The 26,154-nt window shown below is 37.7% G+C and overlaps 1 protein-coding gene across 9 annotated transcripts in view; it reads left to right on the top strand.

The window, feature by feature from the left end:
• Window positions 1–26,154, top strand: part of pcbp3 (poly(rC) binding protein 3) — a 63,281-nt gene that overhangs the window by 9,597 nt on the left and 27,530 nt on the right. For 8 of the 9 annotated variants that reach the window (XM_084422088.1, XM_084422087.1, XM_084422094.1 and 5 more), the window contains exons 2-5: window positions 6,394–6,446; window positions 6,987–7,074; window positions 7,148–7,257; window positions 7,605–7,745. The gene's annotated coding sequence lies outside the window, so the exon portion shown is untranslated. The remainder of the gene's footprint in view (window positions 1–6,393; window positions 6,447–6,986; window positions 7,075–7,147; window positions 7,258–7,604; window positions 7,746–26,154) is intronic. The other variant, XM_084422096.1, reaches the window with a different exon arrangement.

Genomic DNA, 26,154 nt, shown 5'->3' with positions numbered 1-26,154 from the left:
CTATAGACATCAATGTTTATATTCGAACTATAAACTTTTATCCCAGTACTTCTGTGATCATTTGGAACACAGAAATAATGATACTGAGGTTGAAAAGACTGTTTGTGAAGCTGTTTCCTATCTTCTTTACATGACAACTGCTCTCTCTGGGTCAGCATCAATGCATATCTGAATGTTCGCTGTGATCGTACTTGTCAAACGTTTAATAGACATAGCTGAACCATAGTCCTTTAGGGACAAGATCCCGTGGGTGTTTGAAATGAGATTGCGATCTTTTAACGATGAATCGTGCAGCTGAAGTCAAATGCAGTTAGATTGATTTAAGATGCACATTTAAGTGTTTGAATTTTTCAGTTTAGCTGTCGATGATCAATAACTAATTATGACCACTACAGTAAGTAATGTTTTGTGGTGTGGGCGGCCACTTCCTTCGTCCTCTGTTTTACAGCACTGTTTTATAGCGTTCTTCCGCATGGCTCTGGGCCTGATTACTTCGCTCTGCCCTTTCACAGATTGTGCGAGCGACTTCAGAAGAATCCCACCCGTATGTTAAGAACACACACACTGTGAAGGGTATTATGGGACAACTGTCTCCCTCAGGCATAGATACCCAGGTGGAATAGAGGCTTCTGGGGGACTGGCTTCCGCAATATACAAAAGCCGCTCAGCACAAAAGGGGTCAAATAAAGGATATCTATGAAATGCCATTAGCTCTCAATTAATGCCAAGGGCATATAAAGTATAATGACTCGTCTGGGTAATACGCCAGTGTCCGGATAGGCTGATACAGCAATTGAAATTCGGCATACAAGCCTTTTATCTTACTTGCATGTAGAGCAGAGCACATTGACAGGGGTGAGGATGGTTCTGGCCTTTTTTATATTAAAATAATCATTTTAACTCCGTAGCATTACATATATATTTTTTGTTTGACTTTGCACAGTGAAATGTCTATTGATTTATGTATTTTAGTATTTACACTACTGTTTAAAAGTTTGGATATTTTTTTTATTAAGTTTCTTCTCACCAAGGCTATTTGCTTGATCAAAAATGCAGTAAAAACTGTAATACTGTAAAGTATGTATTATTACAATTATTTTAATATTTAAAATGTCATTTATTCCCGTGATGGTAAAAGTGAATACAGCAGCCATTACTTCCGTCTTCAGTGTCAGAAATCATTCTGATATGCCGATTTGGTGCTCAAAACATATTTCTTATTATTATTAATATCAATGTTGAAAATGTTTTTTGTTTGTTTTGTTTTTTTGGAAACTGTGATGCATTTTATTCAGGATTCTATGAATTGAAAGTTCAAAAGAACAGATTTTATATGAAAAAGATTAAATTAGTAACGATGTAAAAGTCTTAACTGTCACTCAATCCTTTCTGAATCAAAGTATTCATTTCTTACAAAACTAAAACTGATCCCAAACCTTTGAACCTTTGAGTGTGTACTAGCAATGAAATATTATACGGTATTGTTTGATTTTAGAGTTAATGAAGCTTCTGCACTGTATTATTTGCTGATGAGTTTCTGTATTAGGTGTTCTTGAAGCCTTTAAATCACTTAATTTTTCACAGACTTTGCTCAATTCTAGATTAAGTTGTCACACTTATGTGTTTATTTCAGGCAGTCTCAAATACATTGATACCTTAGTTTGGTAATTTGAGACAATTTCATAATTAATTTAATATTTCTATAATATTATTGCCCCGCTTTAATCTACTAAAAGCGATTATAAGGCATAAAGATATTAAGATATTGTAAACATTAATTAACATCATGATTTTCTGTAAAACTGCTTTGAAACCATGTGTATTATGAAAAGCGCTATACAACTGATATTGATATCTTAAGTAAAAGCTTCAATTAAAAAAGTAAAAATGTATGCATACTAAGCAGAGATTTTAATGTAAATATATATATTGTTATAAAAATACAAAATATTATTATTATTATTAATTAAATCAACCTTTATTGAAAATATTATCAGTGTTTCAGAAATGAATCCTGCATGAATACATTTCTGCCGTCTTTATTTGTCATTTACCCATATACAAAGAGTCTCTTGTTTCCTATCGTACAGTTCTAATACCTAGAAAGTCATTTGTGTTAACAGTAGTGATATTGTATTATAGATTTGTGACTCAAGGCATGATTATGCAATAATGTCTGCATTTTCAACAGGTTTTTATAGCAGAGAATGAATAGAGGTGGCAAAGTCAAACAAGCTGGTGTAGATGAAATGCTTTTAAAGGTTCCTCTAAGCTCCTTTGCTGGGTGTTTGTGTGTAAGTGACAGCCTCTCACAGCCCTGTCAGACTGTTTCTGCACATAAGCAGTTCTCCTAACATTATGCTTACTGCTTCTTGACTTGTTTTGTTCCTGTGTAATCCCTCCGCACTTGGTCGGCTCCATTCGCTTTGCTCGGGCTGCTGAAACTGCAGCTCGCTTTAAAACCTTGCTCAACTTTTCAAACTGACTTTCAAAGCATCCTGTCATGAGAAAGCAAACCACCAAACTCTCTCACACAGTCACGCCCGCATTATTTTCATTGCCAGGCAAAAAAGCGCTTTCATCAGTGTTTTCTTTATTACACTGTGGCATACATTTAGCAACAATTTAATATTTCTCTGAGAATTTACAGGATGTATAGTCCTGGTATCACCGAAATGTAATTGTTCAACTCAAAAGTTGCTTTGTGTCCTCCAAATACTGTGATTGAAACTTAAAACAACAGATTATTTACTGTTCTTTATTCTTATTATTCTTATTCGTGTGGCTTAACGTTCTCTTCTTTTTGATTTTAGTTTAAATCAGGTATGTTATCAGGTATGTTATATGCTATTATCCCAGACCCTGATGAGAGGGGTCCACTAAGGGTCCCACCATGGGTTGTTTCAACCCATGTTTGGGTCAAATATTGATTTAAATGTTTAAATTACATTTTTAAACCCAATGGTTGGGTTTGTCCAGATTTGACAAATACATTTTTTTTTTTTTTTTTTTTTCAGTACTCAGCTGATGGGTCGAGATCCAAAAATGGGTTACAGATCTGTTTTGATTGGGTAGCGGGGAAATATGACTAATATACATTTAATAATCTTTTTTTCTTTTCTTTTTTTTTTAAACAATATTTTATATAAAAAAACAAAAAAAAAAACCATGAATTATATGTATGTATGTAAAGTAAAGTGTGTATAAAGTGTGTGCATGTATGTGTATATTTATATATGGGTCATTCCTGGTATTTCTTTTTTGGCTTTTGGACATACAATTTTGAAAATCAAAGTCAAAAGAAATTTAAAAGAAACCAACTTAAAAATAAATTTGTGTGCAATCATGATAGGTCGATGTTAAACATTTTAAAAATGCTATTGGTCAAGCTCGAGCATTTATTAAACAAAATAAATTAAATGGAAGATCAAAAATGTCCACCCTGTTAAGGACAAAACAGTTTAAAATACTTATGATTCTAATTTATGGGCATTGTGTACATTTTCTTAGACAACTCATGTCAGTTTGTCCTTTTAAAATCATATCTGTTAATAAATCATCATCATTATACAGTATATATATATATATATATATATATATATATATATATATATGAATTATACATACTTTCTCACAAACACATTATTTTACATTTTCAGATACAAATGCCTCATTTTACAAATGTTAACTTTTTCAAAGTACTACATTATTCATACTATGTTCATTATCCATTCAATGTTCATAAATGTTCATTGTCACTGAAGTATTAGTATATATTTTTTTTTTTTTAACAGGGTGGACAAAGTATAACAGAGTGGACTAAGTAGTAGGGTGGTATAGAGAATGGATGGATGTATGATTTCCTATCTCCCACATACAACCGGTTACAGTATTACTCTTGTTTACAGTGGAAACAATATTAACCAAATCACTTTATATACACTACTACTTCAACTTTAAACAATCTCTGTTTACACTCTCAGTGTCCACTCTGTTGGGTCTGCACCATGTCTGAGCAAAAAGAAGATGAAAAATGTCTCAAATTATTTTACTGAATCACCTTCAATCTGCTTACTGTTCAAACGCTCTTATTTACGACTAAGACAGCTTTAAAAAATTGATATTGTTCCACATTTTAAGGCAGCAAGATCATGATCTTTACTGGGGGCACAAAAGGCACAGAATCCCATATGAGGATAATAAAATAATCACTTGAGAACCTCTTCTGTACTGTGTAGTCTAGTGCTTCTCAACTGGTGAGGAAAAACAATGCTAAATGTAATAATACCCAACTAACCATACAGCCACACATAATTAGATTTGGTTGATGCTGTATCTACATATCTTTCCATTGACGGCCATTCGTTGCACACTTCCGGGGGGGTCCTGGCCAGCCAAACATCTGTCACTGAGATGAATGGGAAAGCTAACGGATAGCTTTCTCCATATTATAAACTTCCTTAGGCCCGCCCATAAAAATTTCATCCGAGGCCCTGTGAATTCAAGCGACAGCCCTGGCTGAAATTAATGGAGACGTTTGATTGATTAGACCTGCATTTCAGAGAGATTCCTTTGCAAATCAATGCCTGCCTGCATGTAAGCGTTAATGAAATTGCACACCGGCAGAAGTGAGCTGACTTTTTCCATGACTGAGTTAAGAGTCTGCACTTTCTCTAAAAGCCCTGTGGAGATCTTTCCCCTTTTAACCTCTCCATCAAAATGTCATTTGATTCAAAAATGTTACAGCCAGTGAAGTGTCTCCAAGTTGATTCATTTATTTATTAGTAAATGAAAGTAATGAAACGCTTAAACGCATTTCAATAGCACTGTTCTGTCTTTATTGCACTCCGAGCACCAACAAAGATTTACTTATTTGATTAATGCATTAGGTGCGTTTACAATATTTAGCAAAGCATGGACCCTCTTAATTTATAACCCCCCCCCCGGCTAAATGGAAATGGGAAAATATCTGCTTTCCTCTCAGGCTTGATATTACATTTTGAAGCACAATGTTGAAAGGGCTGCAATTCATTATTAATGCTCACAATATAAATAGTTTAGATCTTATTAATATTTCATTTATGGTAGAAAAAAATATTTGACTGACTGCTACAGTATTGGAAAAAGTGTAAATATATTATAAAGGCTGTTCGTCTGAAATATCGCCGGTGGGAAAAGCCAAATGTAAACATACGTATGCCATATGTGTTTGTCTTTTGATAATAATCCTGCTTCACCCGTTGAGCGTAATATGTAACAAAGGAGTCTGACGGCTGTGTTAAATATGATCTTGCATCGTGGTGTGGTTCATGTGCCTAGCGTGAGCCTGGTTGTCTCTCTGGGCCGTCTGTCGAAAGGAGATAACTTATGTGTTTTATGGATCTTTTGAGCACTGTAACCGCCATCACAATGGAGATCTTTAATCTCACTGATGTGTGTTCGTTCGCCATCACGTTGGGACAGTCCTTGAGTAGGGGTCAGGTGATAATCTGTAAACGCCGGGACGTGGGACCCTGAGAAAGCGAAAAAGGAATGGGAGCTTTTAGAGATCATTAAACATTAATACAGTGTGATTTGTGTGTCGAGCCCTTGTGCTGAATTTCAGTCTCCATCATTATAGAATTTCATCTCTGGGACTCTCCGAAGTGGCTCCATGTCAAACAGGAGATCAGATTGTAAGCGCCTTTAGATGAACTGATTAACTTCTGGTTTGCACAATATCGCTCGGGCTGAGGACCGAAGTGTTTTATCTGCATCCGCTTGAAGCCTCTAAATAAATTGGCCAAATTGGTTTTTGGACTAGCTGAGTCTAGACTGGGTAAATATTTAACAGGTTTTTCTTCTGCCAATATATTACATGTGGAGAAGTCTGCATGATCCTTTTTTTTTTACCCAGAGTGGTCATCTAACTGGAAAATGATTGACAGTAGGTGTCAGTAGTTTCTTTTGCCAGTAGATGGCAGTCTTCCCTAAGTGCTGTAAATGTCATGACATGTCAAGCTTTAGAGGTTTTGATATAATGTTTAGGAGAAACCCTCTCTGACATGCCTAGTCAGGCTAAATATATTTTACTAGTTATATTATTGCTTGATCCTGTGGTAATAAGACAGAATCAATGATTAAAGTAGTAACTTGCTGAATGAATATAAAATGTGCGGTCATAGGTGTGTTTGCAGATTTTGAAGGTGGCTCATCCAATCAAAATGTAGTCTGAAATAATCATTTTATAATACATGTCATAGATTTGATAATCACTTCTATGTCACTCAGAGCCAGAAACCAAATTCATCACCATCTTGTTAAACAATGGCAAACATGACCATTAGAGGGAGCACTTTTCACACACACAGATAGACGTTCATTTACTGATAAATGTCTCCTTGTTTTTTGAAGGAATTTCTCTTTGCTTGGAGTTGAAGGCTGGATTTGGCAGTGCGGTCACAGACGTAAGAGATGGTTACAATTACAATAATATGCATCAAAAAAAATCATTACTATTTCTACAAGCTCATTTGTTATGCAGTTTTGTGTGTTAGACATGGGATGAGAATCTGAAACAATACAGATCATTCCTGTTATGCAATACCTTTTGATCTTCTGTTATTTCTATAAAATTACATAACAAACTTATGCCCAAATAGAAATATTGTGTTAACTGTAAGACTTGAAGACTTAAATATTTATAAATATAACAAAAATAGTAATAATAATAATGCAATATTTAAACGTATCACACCAATTTCTGTTTGGCTTGAAACATTTCTATTAGAAAATGAAAGCTGAAATACACCTGAAATATTTCTTAATAAATTGCCAGGTTTTTTTCCCCCCCATCTTTTAAAGTTCTATTTAATTGTCCTACGTAACAGGAAATACATTATGTATTGTTAAAGGCACTGTGCAAATATATAGAATGGAATTGGATTCTAACTTTTATTTATTACTTAATATAATGTGCAAATGTTTTTCTCCCATCTCTCTTGCAGAATCTTGGTTTGGAAGAGCAGAAGAAAACCTTTAATTTCAGATAAAAAGTAAACCTCCTGTACAGAGAAACAGTAAGGACTTGCTCAGGTAATGCACAGAAGTCATAAAACTGATTCGATTTTTCTGAATGTTTTCTCACACATCTGCTTCTATTTAAAAGGTGAGATACACTGGACAGACGGAACTCTCTCAAGTCGTCTGGAAGTGTGACGGCGCGTGGTCACATGACCTGGAAGAGAAAACCCAAGAGACTTCTAGGATCCCTCTCTGGTCAGTGACACCATTTCTTGTATTTATGAATCTCATAACATGGCACATTTTTTGGTTAAATTCCACAAAAGTGGTGCATCCACAGAAATGTTGGATACTTAACTAGAAGCTGATGCTTTTGGCCTTTGTTTACACAATGTTCCCATTTAAGGATTCAGTTAACCGTGAGATAAGTAAATCAGCGCACATATGGCTTGTGCGATTTCACCCGTGCTCTTGAGGCAAACCCCCTTTCGCTACACAGAGACCCTGATGTGGAGAAGGTGCAACGTATGGCAGCCTCGCATGACTGACAAACGTGGCTTAAACTGACAGTGTGTTGTTTTGATTTGCCCTTCTGCCTGCAGAATGGGCCGGTTATCAACCTGGAAAGAAGTCTAAAGGCTGATGAACTGATCCGCACAGCGACACAGCTGCGCTCTCTTCCCCTCTTCATCTGTCCAATCTCCCCATTTATGTCCTGAGATCCACAACTTTCTGCAACTCTGGTGAGTACGGTGCCCTTTCTTTGACTGTGTGCCTATTAGAATCCCTTATAATCTTGCTGAACTGGTTCTTGCAGGTTCCTCTTAGGCCCATTTTTGAGCAGGATGTGTCATTTTGGGAAATGGGATGACCTTTTGCGTTGGCAAACTATTGATGAATCAGCATCCATTCGACTGGGAGCTTTCGCTCACTGTTGTAGGCCTTGGAAGCGCGTGGGTTTATTTCTGTGCTGAATTCAAAGCACAGAAGCTCTGAGCACGGCGTATGAATTGATTTTTTTTCCCCCATTGAATGTTATGAGCGTGTTTCTGGAGACGAGAGTCATTTGCAGTAGTATGGGGAAAATTTGACCGTGATATATTTAGCCGGTGTGACGTGATGCTTTCTTGCTGACTGTGCTTGCGGTTCAGGGCCGGGTTGATTTCTGACTGAGCGAATGCTGTAGAAATTAGGCTAACTATCGTAATGAATATTAATGGCGGATGTGTGTGTGTTTGCATCTGTCGCCATGGGTAGTTCCAGAGGTTTCCGCACACGATGTTGCGTCATGGTTTTTTCCTTCACACTGACCTGTCTCAGAAACCTCAGAGGGAACTCTCAAGGGAGTTTTTGTCCTTTGTCATCGCAAGTAGTTTTGCCACATTGGCAGCTTTTGCTCAAGGGCGATCAGCACAGGGACTGCGGAATAGAGCATTAAAAATAACTCGCGTGAACCATCGAGAGCTTGTGTCACACGTTGGCTCTTGTTGGTGGCGAAAGGGGATGTCGAAGCTTTGTCACTACGCGAGCGAGCTCACCCTGACAGTCTTCGCTTAGATGTTGAGAAATGCTTTGAGTTGGATGGTAGTCAAATTTAACCAGTTCTGACACAATATATGACCAAATCTCTTCATGTGTCCTGGCATAATAACATAGCTATCGTCTGATGTTTTATGGTGATAGAATTTTTTCAGTACATTTAACAGATACTGCCCAACAGATTCACCCCAAAATCTAAGGACAAAAATGAATTGGTTTGCAAAAGGGAAGTGTTGATAGGTAGTAAGAGAACCTCTGCCATAATGTGTCTGGATGTAATTCTCATTGGGTTTTCTTTTACTGTAATACATTACAGTACTTTTCATGTATCACAGAAAAAAAAAAGAAAGTATTTTTCCACCAACATCTCATTACTGTAATGTGACACTGATTACCTTTATTTTCAGTGGTGATTTTCAATAGATTCTTATTGCTGCATTTTTATTTGTCCATATTATATATATATATATATTTTTTTTTTAAAGCAATACAGGACATTTTATGCACTACTGTTCAAAATTTTGAGGTTAGATACTATCTACCATCTACATATATCTATATATATATTCCTAATCTTTTTTAAATATTTCCTTCATCTTTCACTTTAAATTCTTAAACTTGATCAATAAATTAAATTAGAATAATAAGACACTATAGGGCTGTTACCAATCAAATCAAATAATTGACACTGAAAAATTAAAACTGCATTAAAAAGTGTTATGAGATTGTATTAAATATTTTTTGAATATACAAATAAGAAATTTTGGAAAGAATGATACTTTTAAACACGAAACTAAACTACCAGTAGGTGGCGGCAGGTGACCGTCTTAATGAGTGAGTCATTGAGTCATTTATTCAAACGATTTGCTCAAATGGCTGATTTGTTCAGGAATGAGGTAGTTGTTTATGAATGTTTCATTGAATCTTTGACTCAACCGATTAGTTCAAAACGCTGAATCATTCAGTAATGAAAACACGGTTAAGTGTTCCTGTGAGATGCGTTATGGTTCTGCTGTGATCTTTGTTTGGAACTATTTTCGCTGCTTAAATAGAACAAAATCAGTCAATATTGCATCTAAAATGTACTTAATACTTACACTAAAATGAATGCAGAATCATGTTTTACAACAAGGTTTGATTTGTTTCTTTGTTGTTGTTGTTGTCTGAACACAGATCTGACATTTCTGACTAGGTCCACATGTTGACGATACATTTCTTCAATCAGTGACAGAAGTACAGAATGTTCTCCTGTCCAGCATCTCCTTTTTTTATATATAAAGTTTCTCTTTGAAAGTCAAGGTTGCTTGGGGAAATAATATGCGAAACATGGCGCAAAAGATTATTATAGAGTCCAGGGAGGATGGATGAAGAGGATTGTGGGTAGTTAGCATGCTGGAGCACTTCAAGACTCTGCTGCATGCGTTGGCTTTTCGGGTATTTTGGCTTAAATGATGCTCTTGTCATCTGGGTGCACATTAAAGGCAAGCCCATCTGTGACTGCGGGATGAGTGAATGCAGGGCGCACGCAGATTACTTTTATTAACATCTCAGTGCTACCATTATCAGCTCAGCGGGGACTGGAGTCCCCTGTTTGTCACAGTTAATGTTTCCAGTGCAGTCAAAGCCTGACATATGATAGACTATTTCACCCCCGTTTAAGACCAACTCCGTCTGGTGTGTTGTGTGGTCGTGACTCTAATTTGTCATTCTTAAGTATTCATATATTCATAGTGCACAGCTTGAGCACGTACACTTGTGTTTGTTTGTGAGAGTTTGGATGCATGTTTTTTTTTTTTCTCCGTTGCATGCATCTACAGATTTCGTAACTCAAATTGACCTTCTCTTAATGTATGTGGCTCATGACGGCAATGACCATTCAACTTATGTAAACATTACCGCAAATCAATTTATATTCAAGCTCACTGGAATGACTTTTTTACCAGCTACAGAATACATTTACATGAACAGAGTGCAATGATTTCTTCAGCACCTATTTTTTTTGTCCATCATAGACTCGTTTTGCAGTAATTACAAATCAAAAGCATTTTATATTCGGCTCATGAAGTGAATGGCAAATTGACCTAATTATTAAGATGTCAATATCTCACTCTTGAGGTTTTTTAAGTAATTAATGTTTTGAAGCAACCACAGAGAGGATGTGCTAGAACATGCCCAGTCATAAAACCCCCACATTATTACAACTTGGTGGTCGAGGCTTATCTCTGTACTCTCATGCGGCTCAGCTCGACTGTAAGGATTTCTGATGGTTATGATTTTCTAACATTTGCAACACTTTCTGTCACCCATCACAAAAATGCATTATATTTTTAGAAATGTATTTTTTAATATGTACCAGAAATAAAATCTATATAGAGTGTATATTTATTTATTTATTATTGTTTTTCATTAAATACAAAAATTAAATGCATAAATACAATTCATGAAGTGGCATTGCAGCTTTATAATTTAATTAATTATGCCAATTTATATAATATATAATATATATATATAGTGGGGAGAACAAGTATTTGATACACTGCCAATTTTGCAGGTTTTCCCACGTACAAAGCATGTAGAAATCTGTAATTTTTATCATAGGTACCAGTGATGCGCGGGTTGATCCAAAATGAGCGGGTGCCTGCGGTCACCCGCGGTTACCCGCGGTTACAAGTCATCCAAAAATATTTTTAATGATATTCGGGTCGCGGTCGGTCGGGTCGTTTGAAATAAAGATGCCAATTAAACCTTTGTAATTTATATAGTACTAGCCTACCTGTTTTTGTTCGTCTAAAATGCGTTAATAAAGACTTTATTAACATATTCTATGCCTGCATTTTGTGCTTGTGAGAGCTTCAATTGGGCATCCACGTGGCGAAATAGCCTAAGCCTACTAATACAAGTGGGAAAACCTTATTTACCTTTTGAATGTTGAGCGTTATTAACTTTTGAATAAATGCTGACGCGGGACAAAATGCCCGATTTCCCAACACGTTGAACTGAGCAATGCCATTGTACCATTTTAATAGGCTACTTTTAAACGCATATAGCTCAGTAATGTCCGTTTTATGTATTTTCTGAGAGGGGGCGAGATTTTTGTTGGGAAAGTCGGGGGAGAGACGCACACTTCGATTAGACTGGATAAACACATGCAGCATCTTAATTGTTAAGAAAATGAAACGAAATAAATGAATGAATCAAGCCTTTATTACATAACACTAGGCTATATCATACAGCATTCAGAAAAAGAACAGTTTGCGCTCCTAAGGGCTTTCACACTTTTCCAAAAGTGGGCCTTCTCTCAGTTGACCTGCTGATGAATTCTTCAAGCAGGGTCGAAACATAAACATCGCATTCATCAATAATATGCATCTAGACAGCTGAAATGGAAAATGATGGGCCGCCTCAAGAACTGCCTGCTCTCGCCGCTGCACCTCTGAGCGCACCACGTCAGGGCCTGAAACATTTCTCTCCTCCACAGGCTGGATTAATGGATATTATAGGCCAGGGAGGCTGATGGGGGGGCGTATGGGAGGGGGGGCGGCCACCCCCCCCCCCCCCCCCCCCCCCCGCACCCCTAGTTCCTACATCTATGGCCCAATGACGCTACGATGAGCATTTACTACTTTTAAAAAATGCGGGTCAGGAAGCAGGTCGGGTACAATATTTATTTTTTTATTTTTTTGCGGTCCGAGTTGCGGGCAGGTTAGTTGAAAACGTCGGTCGGGTGCGGGTTGTTTATACATTGACCCGCGCATCACTGATAGGTACACTTCAACTGTGAGTGACGGAATCTAAAACAAAAATCCAGAAAATCACATTGTATGATTTTTAAGTAATTAATTTGCATTTTATTGCATGACATAAGTATTTGATACATCAGAAAAGCAGAACTTAATATTTGGTACAGAAACCTTTGTAGAAACCAGAAACCAATTACAGAGATCATACGTTTCCTGTAGTTCTTGACCAGGTTTGCACACACTGTAGCAGGGATTTTGGCCCACTCCTCCATACAGACCTTCTCCAGATCCTTCAGGTTTTGGGGCTGTTGCTGGGCAATACGGACTTTCAGCTCCCTCCAAAGATTTTCTATTGGGTTCAGGTCTGGAGACTGGCTAGGCCACTCCAGGACCTTGAGATGCTTCTTACGGAGCCACTCCTTAGTTGCCCTGGCTGTGTGTTTCGGGTCGTTGTCATGCTGGAAGACCCCGCCACGACCCATCTTCAATGCTCTTACTGAGAAAAGGAGGTTGTTGTCCAAGATCTTGCGATACATGGCCCCATCCATCCTCCCCTCAATATGGTGCAGTCGCCCAGTCCCCTTTGCAGAAAAGCATCCCCAAAAAATGATGTTTCCACCTTCATGCTTGCTTCACGGTTGGAATGGTGTTCTTGGGGTTGTACTCATCCTTCTTCTTCCTCCAAACACGGCGAGTGGAGTTTAGACCAAACAGCTCTATTTTTGTCTCATCAGACCACATGACCTTCTCCCATTCCTCCTCTGGATCATCCAGATGGTCATTGGCAAACTTCAGACGAGCCTGGACATTCACTGGCTTGAGCAGGGGGACCTTGCGTGCGCTGCAGGATTTTAATCCCTGATGGCGTAGTGTGTTACTAATGGTTTTCTTTGAGACTGTGGTCCCAGCTCTCTTCAGGTCATTGACCAGGTCCTGCCGTGTAGTTCTGGGCTGATCCATCACCTTCCTCATGATCATTGATGCCCCACGAGGTGAGATCTTGCATGGATCGAGGGAGATTGACCGTCATCTTGAACTTCTTCCATTTTCTAATAATTGCGCCAACAGTTGTTGCCTTCTCACCAAGCTGCTTGCCTATTGTCCTGTAGACCATCCCAGCCTTTTGCAGGTCTACATTTATCCCTGATGTCCTTACACAGCTCTCTGGTCTTGGCCATTGTGGAGAGGTTGGAGTCTGTTTGATTGAGTGTGTGGACAGGTGTCTTTTATACAGGTAACGAGTTCAAACAGGTGCAGTTAATACAGGTAATGAGTGGAGAACAGGAGGGCTTCTTAAAGAAAAACTAACAGGTCTGTGAGAGCCGGAATTCTTACTGGTTGGTAGGTGATCAAATACTTATGTCATTCAACAAAATGCAAATTAATTATTTAAAAACCATACAATGTGATTTTCTGGATTTTTGTTTTAGATTCCGTCTAGATTGCAGACTTCTACATGCTTTGTAAAACCTGCAAAATCGGCAATGTATCAAATACTTGTTCTCCCCACTGTGTGTGTGTGTGTGTGTATATATATATATATATATATTTTTTTTTTACTGTAGAACAATTATTTTATAATTAATTTTCATGTTTTTTAATTGTAGGTTTTTAATTTTGCAATAACAGATGGAAATTATACAGCTGCATTGTAACTCCATGACAGCTATACATTTATAAAACACATTTGTGCTGGAAAACAATGATATAATGCAAAACAATACTAATTGCTTGATAATTTACATAAAAACACAAGTATAAGATCAACAACCTTTCAACACAGCTCTGGTCTGCTTAGACAAGTGACAGTCCCGAAACCCTCTCACACTGACCCCAGGGCATCAGGCCATTCTTATTGTCGAGCCATATGCCATTGTAAGATGTCCTTTTGCAATATTTACCAAATCTTGAAATTGCTTTCTGATATGAATTCTGCTTTTTAAATTTGTTATGTGGAATGTACCACCATGCAAAGGTATTGCTGCCAGTTGTGAGCTCATTGGAATTTAAAAGTTGTTTGGACTTCTGCACACAGGGTCTTGAAATACATTGTACTTAAAGATGAGCCAGCCAGCCAACTGAAATTGAAAATCAGGGAAAGCCTTGCATAATATATATTTGGGGTGTTGAAATTAATCTTTGCATTGATGCATCCCAATGTGGATGTGAATGATTCTGCATCGATGCAGTAATAGACCATAATCGATTATAGCCTACTGACGTTTCTCTGGTGTCATTCGTCAAATAAAATGGTGGAAACAAAAACGAGTAACAAAAAATGCACCCACTATGTTAAATCTGAAAGCGTGTGAGTGTGTACGTGTGTGTGGCAGCGAACGTGTGTGTGTGTGAGAGCGTTTTTATAGGCTAACTTAAGTACACTTGACAGTTTCATGCGCTTTTAGTATTTACTAGTGTTTGTTCTAAATGGTCCTGTCGTCTGCTGTGTTCAGACTGTGTTTGATGTTTGCTTCATTCAGGAAGTGTAGTTTCTTGGAGCAGATAAAATAAAAAGAATATTGCTGGAAGAAGTAGGTCACCTGGGTACTTTTTGCCTACTCTTTTTTTTTTTTTTTTTTTTTTGAGTACTGTGAATTCAGACATACTACTTTTGTCACATACTGTTTTTCACCTACTAAATAGTTGAGAAGTATGCGACTGAGTTTTGCACCCCTGTTCTAGACTATTGTAATTGCCTCCCTAAAGGCAGAACCAGGGTTATTATAGTTTTGCATTTTTCATTAGTTTTTATTTTTATTTCGTTTTGACTTTTTGTTTTCAAATTCAGTTTAGTTTTAATTAGTTTTTAAAGTGGGTTTGCTAGTTTAGTTTAGTTTATATTTTTGGAAAATGCTTAGTTTTAGTTTAGTTTTTATTAGTTTTAGTGTTAGTTTTAGTCTTTTTTTGTAATTTGGGTTATTTGTCAGGGACAAGATTCAAAAAGGTCAGAAAAAGTATTGTGTAATAATAACTCAACAAAAACATACAATTTTAGAAAAAAATTCACACCCCATTGAAATTCTTTAACCTCTTACAAAATCCATAGCCTGACTACGTCAGACTTCTTACTTCCGCTCAATTTCATTTCGCTTCTGTACTCAGTCTGAGACAGCGTAATAGCTTTCCGTTTTCCTCCGGCCTGAAAACAGCCGGCCAATCAACGAACAGAGGGCGGGCTGAGAGCCGTGACGTAGACACTGATTGTACCGTGGATGCTAAATTTACTTCACATAATCTGCAAAAGTCATTCACAGCCATGTTCACTCCGGTATTTCGCTCGATGGTTTTGTTTTCGCATCATACATGTGTTTACAGTGGAAGTTAGATGCAGCTGAGCATGCGCATAACACGCGCCATAACCAAACGTTATGTGATTGGCTTACGGGAACCAATGATTTTAAACTTCAGACAAGCGCCCCCCCCCGCGAGAAAGAAAACGCTTTTCAATTATGCCATGCCAGACTCTGTCTACGAAGCAAAGCGAAGTAGCAGAGTTTGGTATTACCAGGCTACAAAATCCACACGCCATACCAAAAATCTACACATCTTCTATACAGAATTCACACCCTATACAAATACCACAGCTGTACAATTTTCACACCCTATACTAAATTTACCCTATACAGCCAATAGCCTAGTCATCTGGATTGAAGCAGCAAACATTCAGTGTAAAAGTAAAAAAAATGACATAACATTATTTAATATTTGAATCACAGCTTATATAGTGTTTTGACATCGACAACCACAACCAAAAAGTGCATTTTACCTCAAACTTGCGACTAGTTAACTTTCTAAAGAAGGCGCAGTCGCTTCTCGGGTCGACATCAACACACTGACAAAATTATATTCAGAATTTAAAATATTTTTATACCACTTTTTAATGTGTGATTGTGTAAAGGTGTTTTCACGAGATAGACATACCAACCTTTCGCGAACTTGCTTTCATTGTCGAACGAACACTCACCGTTCTCATGGAGACGCGGTGTGCACGGAGGGGAGGGGCTGTGTGTGTGTGCGCGCGCGCATGTGAGAGACGCATGGGGAAAGGAAATGCAGCTGAACTAATTACTCTGAGTGTTTTAAATAGCGTTAAAAAATGAAAGACCTTGACAAAGACGAAAACTAAGGACATTTACTCTATAATTTTATTTTATTTTAGTTAGTTTTGCCAAACACACATTACAGTTTTAGTTAGTTATCGTTTTTTTGTAATGCTTCCTTTTTTTTTTTTTTTCAGTTAACGACAATGTTTTTTCCCACCTAGTTTTCGTTTTTTCGTTCGTTTTCGTTAACGATTATAACCTTGGGCAGAACCACCCCCAACCCTCCAGTATATATATAATAATCCAAGTTGTCTAAATGTTGTAATTAGGGCTGTCGATTTAACCCGTTAATCTAATTAAAGCTGCAGTCCATAACTTTTGGCGCTCTAGCGGTTAATAAACAGAACTGCATGTGTCTTGCGGAAGAACATTGTAGCCAGAGCTACTTCTCTCTGTTCATGTCTATGATGAGTCACCCCGGTACTGGGCTACTCCGCAGTGGTACGACCCGAGCCAGTCTAAAATAGTCTGCATATAAACACTTCTTATAGGTGTACCGTAGTGATTCAGGATAAGACAAAAACACGGTTTGGAAAATGGATTCATGATGTACTCGCTCATTATATAATTTTTGTACATTTTGAACACAAAAAAAGTTACGGACTGCAGCTTTAATTAGTTATGGTGAAAAATAATGCGTTAATATTAATAATGCATTTAACGTACCCGCCCCGCCCCAGACCTACGTAAGTCATATTACATTTTATACAGTTTATTGATGATGAACATGAAGCAGGGCAACAACTCACTGTGAGATGTAGCCTGTAGAATGCAGTTAGAATGCCTCTAAAATTATCAAAAGATATCAGGGCACAAATACATCTGTATAAGTTTTTGTCTCATATTTATATCATGATATAGTTAAGCAATATCACAGTTTATTGTGAGTGCTGTTTTTGTCCAAATAGCACAAGTGCAAATGTGATATTGATTTTATACAACAGTTCATAATAACTGTATTGTGTTATATTTTAGACACAATATTGTCTGCTTTTGCTCAATTTTGTCTAAAAAGCCAGAGCGTCGTGGTGTTCTCGTCAACGCGCACCTGAGACTATACGGAAGAGAAGAAATTGTTGAATATAGTCATTTAGTTTTTTTGGCGCACAAAAAGTGTTCTCATCGCTTCTTAAAATTAAGATTGAACCACTGTAATGACATGGACTATTTTAACAATGTCTTTCCTACCTTTCTGGGCCTTCAAAGTGTTAATTAAATAGCTGTCAATGGAGCCCCGGATTTCATCAAAAATATCTTCATTTGTGTTGCGAAGATGAATGAAGGTCTTACGGGTTTGGAATGACATGAGGGTGAGTAATTACTGACAGAATTTTCATTTTTGGGTGAACTATCCCTTTAAAGGATAACTAAACCCTAAACAACCTTTTTTAGTTAATGATTTGGAAGACTGGGGCTTTATTAGTGCTGTTCATTGATTCGAGTGCATTTTTTGACATTTGGGTGTTTTAGTGTGTGTTTTAATTCTACAATATATGGTGTAAAAATGTCTGAGTGCTGCCCTCTTCAGGTTGAACGGTGGCTACTGCAGTTGAATTTTCCTATTGGCAGTTGTGGTACCCTGTGACGTAAGCAGAGACCAGCTCACCATGCCCTTAGCAGTCCCTGGTATAAAAGCATCTTGTTCTATCAAAACCACTGTAGCGAGTCAGGAGTTGGAATTGCGTGTATTGAAAACGATCGGGATAGCGTATATTAGCATCTAGTTAGCATAGCATTTATATAGTTATTTAGATTATTTCGTGTAGCCTAGGTAGTTAATTCGCAGTTAGTGTAGTATTGTTCGAAGCATAGTTAGTTAGTAGCATAGTATTGCATCAGTTAGGATAGCTTCAAGTTATTTTTAGCATTAGCTTTATCTGTATTTAGTACAGTGGTTAGGATGGGAGCAATAATAGCTAATAGGATTTTCTCCCCATAGTTTTAATGTCCAATATGGATGTGTTATCTAATGGAATAGTCTGCGACTTATGTCACTGAACACTGTGGACGTGGGAGGTTTTTAGTACTCTGTAGAAGGAAAAACACTTAATTTGATCGTTTTAACAACCTTGCTAAAGTTCCCCCCCAAAACCGCCCCTGCCTGTCAGCTGAGCTTTTTTGAAATCCAGAGCGAGTGCCACATTGATCCGGTCTCGAGCAGAATGCACTTTTGTGTTCTGCATAATTTGCCTTGTTTAAAAGTCATGATTTTCAACAGCACATGGATTGTTTGTTTCTGTTCAAGCTTTTTTTGCAATACTTTCCTCTGCCACTAATGATTCACTTTGATGCTGATGCAGCCTGACTGATTCTAAGGCAGGGCATTAAACACACACACACACACTTCTCAGTGCTCCAGAAAACAACAAAGGCAGGCATTTTGGCTTTGATTTTATAGATCCACTCATTCTGAAAGCTTATTTATATAAGCATGTTTTACAATGTTGTTTGCATATTTGGTTATTGCGTGCGTAAAATATTCATATATACACAGCTCTATTTTTCCCCCGCTGCAGATGGGTGACTAAATTCTGTTCTCTTTTCCTTTTTTTTTCTTGTAGTCTCGTATTTCATTGATTTCCAACCAGGGATACTGTACATAGGCACATTAAAATACATTAAGCTTTGTTAAAAACAGAATATTCTGAACAGAATCAGGTATAATTGCCTCCAGAACTATTTAGGCTCATTTCTGCTTCGTGTGAAAATTTGTTTTTTCTCATAATTTACTTTGTGAGTTTATTTCTCAGAATTTCAGCTATTTCTCATGATTTCTGAATATTGTGACTGTTTATTTATTGCAGCTATATATCTCACAATTATGAGTTTATCTTGAAATTGCAACTATTTCTCATTATTGTGAGTGTTTTTTTCATAATTGCAACTTTATATCTCACAATTACGAGTTTATTTCTCAGAAACAATGTAACGCCTCCTTATTTTAAATTAGCTCACAATTCCATTTATGTTTTGAACAAATATCTGCAACATTAATCTTCCCATGAGCCCCCAGAAATACAAGAGAATTTGTGTAACATGCAAGGTACCAGCTTTTCTAGATAGAAACTAGGAGAGAACAATTAGTTTGTTCTTCAAAACTCTGCAACTGAGAGCAGATGTTTTATCACTCTTGCCTTCTCGTCAGAATGCAAATAAAACATCCAAATGACATCTTATAACTCCCCTGAGACAAACGTTCAGACACTGATAAATGCATGTTGATTTATTTAGACTGGTTCTACAGGCCTTTGCAATTACATCCTCGCTGACAATGCAGTTTCAATTGTATTATCCTTTTTTCAGATAGCAATTAGGGACCTGTATAACAGATTTTTGATTCCATTTGTTTTTCTGTATTGTATGTTTAAGTTGCCAGTGTAGACAGTTGGAGTCAAACATGCTATGAAGAATAGCCTTAAGTGTGTACAGGGAGAGGGGGTTTGGCATGAGAACTCTGGGAGAACTTCATCAGTGAGTCGCTGTGACATCTTCCTCGGCCACTTCAGTCCTGTGTCACTGGGTCTCGACACCCGGCCACATGAGCCGCAGTGTTTGGGCTCTGTGTTCTAGATCAGAGAGGATATAGCATAGGACAGCAAGGAAGGAAAGACCCAGAAGACTCCAGAGGTCTCTCTGAATCACTGGCGCTGTTTGAAGGATGATGAGGCTTTGCTTTAAGGAAGGATGAGCCATGTAGTGTGCTGCCATGCTGACCTGAACAGACATCTTAGCAGGATGGACCACATTAATATGCAGCGCCTGTTTCCTCTTGATACACAATAGCTGAATATCTCCACACCAAATTATTCTTTTGCATTATTTTTCTATGCGATTGGCTTTTGCTTTTGCATTTTTTATTTTTCGTTTCATTCAAAATATATACCCCAACTTCTTAAATGAAAGCTTTCTAAAGTGTTTTTCCCAGAAAACATTTACTTATACTCCTATATTTTATAGGGGTCTTTTTAGAAGTGCAGCAACAAACAGCAGAATCTTTTACTTTACTTTTTTCTTTTTCACTCTTAATCTTGTTTCTAGCATGTTTGAATAGTGCTTTGGTATAGTGTGTATAAAACGTATACTGCCGTTACAGTTTGGGGTCAGTGAGATTGTTTAATGTTTTTGAAAAAACTCCCTTATTCTTACCAAGGCAGCATTTTATTCAATCACAAATACCATAAAAATAGTCATATTTCATATTAAAGTTATGTATTATTAATTTAAATTCATAAATACATTTTTAATGTATTCCTGTTATTTATTCATTTAATTAACAATTTCTTTCAATTTCTTTTAATTTCTTTCAAAACCAACAACAACAGTTCCCTCGGTAACACTGCATGCAATGCACATATGCCTGTGTTTGCATTAATTCTGCTGCTTGTCTCTAAAAAATTGCCTTTAAAGAGCAGCTTGCATTCTTGCATCCGCAATAGACAGATTCAAGTTTCATTCTGTGTGTGTGAAGTTTTGATCCCAAATTTTGGTATCCTGGCAAAGCTGTTGTCGACTCTTCCTTTTTGTAGGATTTTAGCAGTGCTAAAGGGATAGTTCACTTAGAGGTAAAACATTTCATAATTTATTCACCCTCGTTGTCATTCTAAACCTTTTTGACTTTCTTTCTTTTAAACTCGAAAGAAGGTATTTTGAATAACTGTGAAAGTCAGTGTGGTCAAAAAATACCTTTTCAAAAACATCTTTTGTGTTCCACAGAAGAAAGTCATACAGGTTTGGAACAACAATAGTGAACTATCCCTTTAAATATCTGCCAATTCTTGATAGGTATATGAGAAGCCTTTCTAGTTGAACAAGAAAGGGACGCATGGATAGTTGGAAGGGATCTTAGTTGTGTTCATATGCACTTAATGGGAAAAAGTATCTTGAAGGATTCATAAACAAAAGGGTATATAAGAAATGTCTCTCTCCGCGGCTGTCTTTGTGCTTAAATTCACCTCTCTCAGAGCAAAGAGAAAGAATGAAAAAATCCTTTAAAGTAATGGTTCCCAAACTTGGATAATTCAACCCCATCTTAAAGGGGTTGATGATTATGGTTTCACTTTTCTAACTTTAGTTAGTGTGTAATGTTGCTGTTTAAACATAAACAACATCAGCAAAGTTACAGCACTCAACGTTCAAAGCAAAGGGAGACATTTGCTTTTAAAGAAATCGTTTTTTAAGGACTAAAACAAATGGCTGGAAGGGACTACATGACATTCCTCCCGGGTTAGTGACATCACTAACACAAAAATTTACATAAACCGCCCCTGGGAACACACAGTCCATGTTGAGAAGAGGAAGAGTTGTATTGGAGCACATTTGTGAGTCTGCTCAAGCTGTCGCATCCGAGTTTTCACATGCAATACAGTACGTAACACAAATGCAATAGCATGTCACTCTGTAGGCATCTTACAACAGTTCCCACACAAGCGATTTTATAGATTATTATGACAGAATATGCTAATCAAAGACTTGAAGATAGTTAACTCCACATCACAAATTCATCAACTAACCATTCATAAACATCCTGTTGCATTCTACATGTTATCACTTCTTCTTGAGTCTCTCCATCATTGTCCGAATCCAGTTTAAACATAAAAGGCAGAGCAGTTTCTGACATTAGTGTGTGTCTGCATGAGGTAACCGGAGCTGATAATAACACACATGAAGCCCCGCCCTCTTTGTCTGTGTCATTTGCATTTAAAGGGACACACATGAAACGATGCGTTTTAACCGACCCTCAAAAAGGGACAATTTTAAAATGCCTTAAAATTATCTATGGGGTATTTTGAGCTAAAACTTCACATACACACTCTGGGGACAACAGAGTAGTGATGTATGTCTCGAGACCGGTCTTGGTCTCGAGACCGGTCTCGAGACCACTTTTACGTGGTCTCGGTCTTGTCACGGCCTTGACGGTCTTTGGTCTTGGTCTTGTCTTGGTCTCGGACCTCTCGGTCTTGTCTAGGTCTCGCTGTCTCAGACTGACATAGTGGTCGGGGATTTAGCAATACAATAGGCTACTACAATATCCACGACGACACAACGTTCGATAATGCAACATTATTATCCGCAACGGAACGGATTGAAGCGCGCGTCCGAGTGAAGACAGTGCGGCGTGTGCGCCCAATATACGAGAAAACACTTTATCCGCGCCACTGATCGCAGCAGCAACGAGCACTTTGATCACTTGATTTAAAAAACACATATCAGTGACATGATGGGTTTTAACTTCATTCAGGAGATTTTGGGTAACTGCACAACTGACAGATGACTTTGAGCGCACCGCCAACGGTGTGTGTGTGTGTGTGTAACCATAGCGACAAAACGACCAACTTTCGTATCCTGCAGTTAAGCCTATAATTTCGTTTTTAAACATTTTATTATGTATTTAAAAGTTGCAGAATGGATTAATTTGGAGACTCCGAAATCGGCAGAGATAGGCAGGCATTTGCTTAGATTAATTTGTGTCTTTGATATCTCTCTCTGTGTGTGTGTGTGTGTGTGTGTGTGTGTGTGTGTGTGTATGTGTGTGTGTGTGTGTTGTTTGATTACAGTATTGTTTTTAAGATGGTGTTAGACTAAATAAATGGTCTTTTAAATATCATCTGCATATCTCCGTTGTGTTGACTAAACATTAGGCCTAATCCAAGTTTAATTGCGTATCTTTAATTTGATGTTACGATTTCATCTACACATTAAGTATAATTTCAATTGGTTACATATTTCTCATTCTTTAGACAGTTGTTGGAGGAGAAAGATGGTGTTGGAGGTGTTTGATGTTTTGTCAGATGAACCAGTCAGTACCAGTCATGTCAGTCCTCAATAGTACACAAAAGTTAAGGGAGTCTCAATCCTCTAATAGTGCAGTAACAGCCGTCATGCAATTGCTACATATAGTTGATCTCACCCTGCAAAGACATTTACAGTGAGCTCACAGTCACACACATGACATGGTCTGTCTTTGTATTGTTCTGCCTGTGTAGTTGAAGTAATACCATATAATATGTATTGAATGTAAACTGCGGCTGAACCCTAGTATGCTGCTGTTCTTGAATTCATATTGCTCAGCTTCAACACTAGTCTATTTTTTTCCCTCCGGTCTCGACTTGGTCTCGGTCTTGGTCTCGACTTGGTCTTGGTCTTGACTTGGTCTGTCTTGGTCTTGGTCTTGGTCTTGGTCTTGTCTTGGTGTCGATACCCTCTGGTCTTGGTAGTGTCTTGGTCTCGGTTTAGGCGGTCTTGACTACAAGTCTACAACAGAGACTTATTTTACATATTGTAAAAAGGGGCATTATATCACCCCTTTAAAATAACATATATATATTTTTCAAATTGCCTAATTTTTTGACTAAGTGGAAGAGAGGGGGTACGCTGAAGGTTGGTAAACTCCTCAGGGGGTACAAACTCTAAAAAGTTTGGGAACCACTGAAAAGAATATTTCTCCCAGACATAAAAATGTCAATAACTCCCCCTCATGTCACTGTAAACTACTTGCTTTGACATGCTTTCTTGTAATCCTTTTTTTAGTGGTATGCAAAAGTTGAAGAGTTACCTGACACTTTTTTCCCTCACATAATGACAGCGAGTAGAATGGGTGCTGTCAAGTTTACAAAAAAAAATAATAATCACCATAGAAGTATCATAAAAGTGGTCTACTGTATATGAAGTCATACAGTGGTTTTGACGAACACATCGATGTAAAGTTATTAATTTAATCTGGCCCCCCACCCTACCTCTCAAAGCAAATGACACCTTTTTGATATCAGTGGTGTCTTTAGTCTTTTTTTTATCTAAAAGTGTTTCGTAATGATTATTCTACAATAGCTACAAAATATTCTTTACACGTTTTTTTAATTTACAATTTATTTAAAAATTAAGATTTTTTTGTTCCACAGAAGAAAGTAAGTCACACATGTTTGGACCGACATGAAGGTGAATAAATAACAGAATTTTCTACTTTTTTGGTTGAACATTTTGTACATTACATGGCCTCGCATGTTTTAGCTCTGTGAATTATCAAGGTTGTTTATGCACCATAAAGGTGACAGTTCCACTCTGAAAGATCCATTTGAAATGGATGTCACAAGCTATTGGTTTTAGCTGCAGGGGTGTCCCATTTATTGAAAGCTCTCACTGCAACCAAATGGAGGGTCAGGCGAAATTTTCCATTACCAACTCTAGCTAAGTCTAACGTAAAAGCTTTTGCAACATTATGACTGAGACCTGAGGCAACAGAATTTTCCTCTTATCCTCACCCTGTGTGTGTGAAGGTATGGCCAAGGGATGCACTTAAACTACAGAATTCCTCAAACCTGCACGGCAACGTGTCTTAAGCATCCACTTCCTCTTAGAAAGGAAGAACCATTCTCACACTGACCTCGAGCATTTCGAAGGTAGTGGGGTAAGAACCTTTCTTTCCACGGTAAAAAATAACCCGTATTGTCACTAATAACGTCCTGAAGAACTCTTTTTGAGGATCTGAGTGGAAAGAGATTTTGCTCGAGTGCATAAAATAAGAGGCCGCTGTCATGCGGTACTCATGTTGGCATTTGCACATTCCGACTAACGATTTATGGATTTTTCAGGCCTCTCGAAGCAAAGGCACTGAGCCAGTACAGCGGTCCTTGTGTCATGCAGTCAGTAATGAGCTTCTTAATTAAACCCCGCAGGCCTGTGGCTCAATTAGGGCTTACAGACAAAGTTAAACTGATCAATCCAGGGAGTGCTTCTGCACTGTCGGACATACATTAGGAGAGTACTTTGAAGAGACTGATTTGATGTTCTGTAAAAAAAAATAAATAAAATAAAATAATTTCTTTCTATGAGATCAGGTTCCCTTCGCCTTTTTCAAACTCTGTACGATTGTTGTATCTTTGTCTCCTTAATGGTCGTCATTGCCTATTAGCTTGCTCAATTGATGAGTGTATGATGAACCCAATGCTGTTCCCAAACAACTCCACTGTGCTTCCCACCCCACCCTGTCTTTTGACCTTGCTGGAGGCAATGGTCGAGTTTACTTATAGGACTAGGCGCATTCACGTTCCTCTCATTTTGCCTACTGTCTTCCATCTCTGGTCCTTACTAAACCTTGAGAAATTCCCTTTAACTGGTAAGGATGCTAAAACGCATATCTTGGGTTTCTGATTTTGGTTTGTGCTTCTCCACAGGAATCACTTGAAGTTTATTTCCCTTTGTGAATGTTTGAACGTTTGTCTCTTTGAATGAGTGTTTCTGTTGTCTTCAGTGACCGGATCGAATTTACCTCACGGAAGAAGCACCCATTCGATGGGGTCTCATAGTTAAATGCTTTCAAGTTGATGTCTTAGGTTGTCTTAAATTTTTCACATACTGTGCTTTAAGTGACTTTTTAAAACCTTTCAAAGGCTTTCAAATATTTGTCTCAGTAACAATTTGTAGTTCCTGTAAATGATTCGTGATTCTACAGGGTTTTAACCTCAATGATTCATGATTAAGTCTCCTGATCAACTGAAGCGAATTAGCCAAGGGTTTTTAATCCAGATTGTGCCAGCGCAGCTCCCCATAATTCCTCACTCTGCCAGATTAAAATGGCTGGTGGACAAAAATGACTGTCAGACATTGTGATGTTGATCGAAAGCCACCCCTCACCCTGCTTAAACCTCTTGGTTTTCAGGCCATGTCTGTTTTTATTGTTCATGCCATGCGTATTTTAGCTCTGAAAAAATGAGGACAGAGTGGGATGAGGGATAGGAAGAAAGGGCATGGAAGCATATGAAGGTTGAAGCTTAAAT

Source organism: Rutilus rutilus (assembly GCF_951802725.1).
Source record: "Rutilus rutilus genome assembly, chromosome: 10".
NCBI classification, from domain to species: domain Eukaryota; kingdom Metazoa; phylum Chordata; class Actinopteri; order Cypriniformes; family Leuciscidae; genus Rutilus; species Rutilus rutilus.
This window is presented reverse-complemented; position numbering and strand designations above follow the sequence as displayed.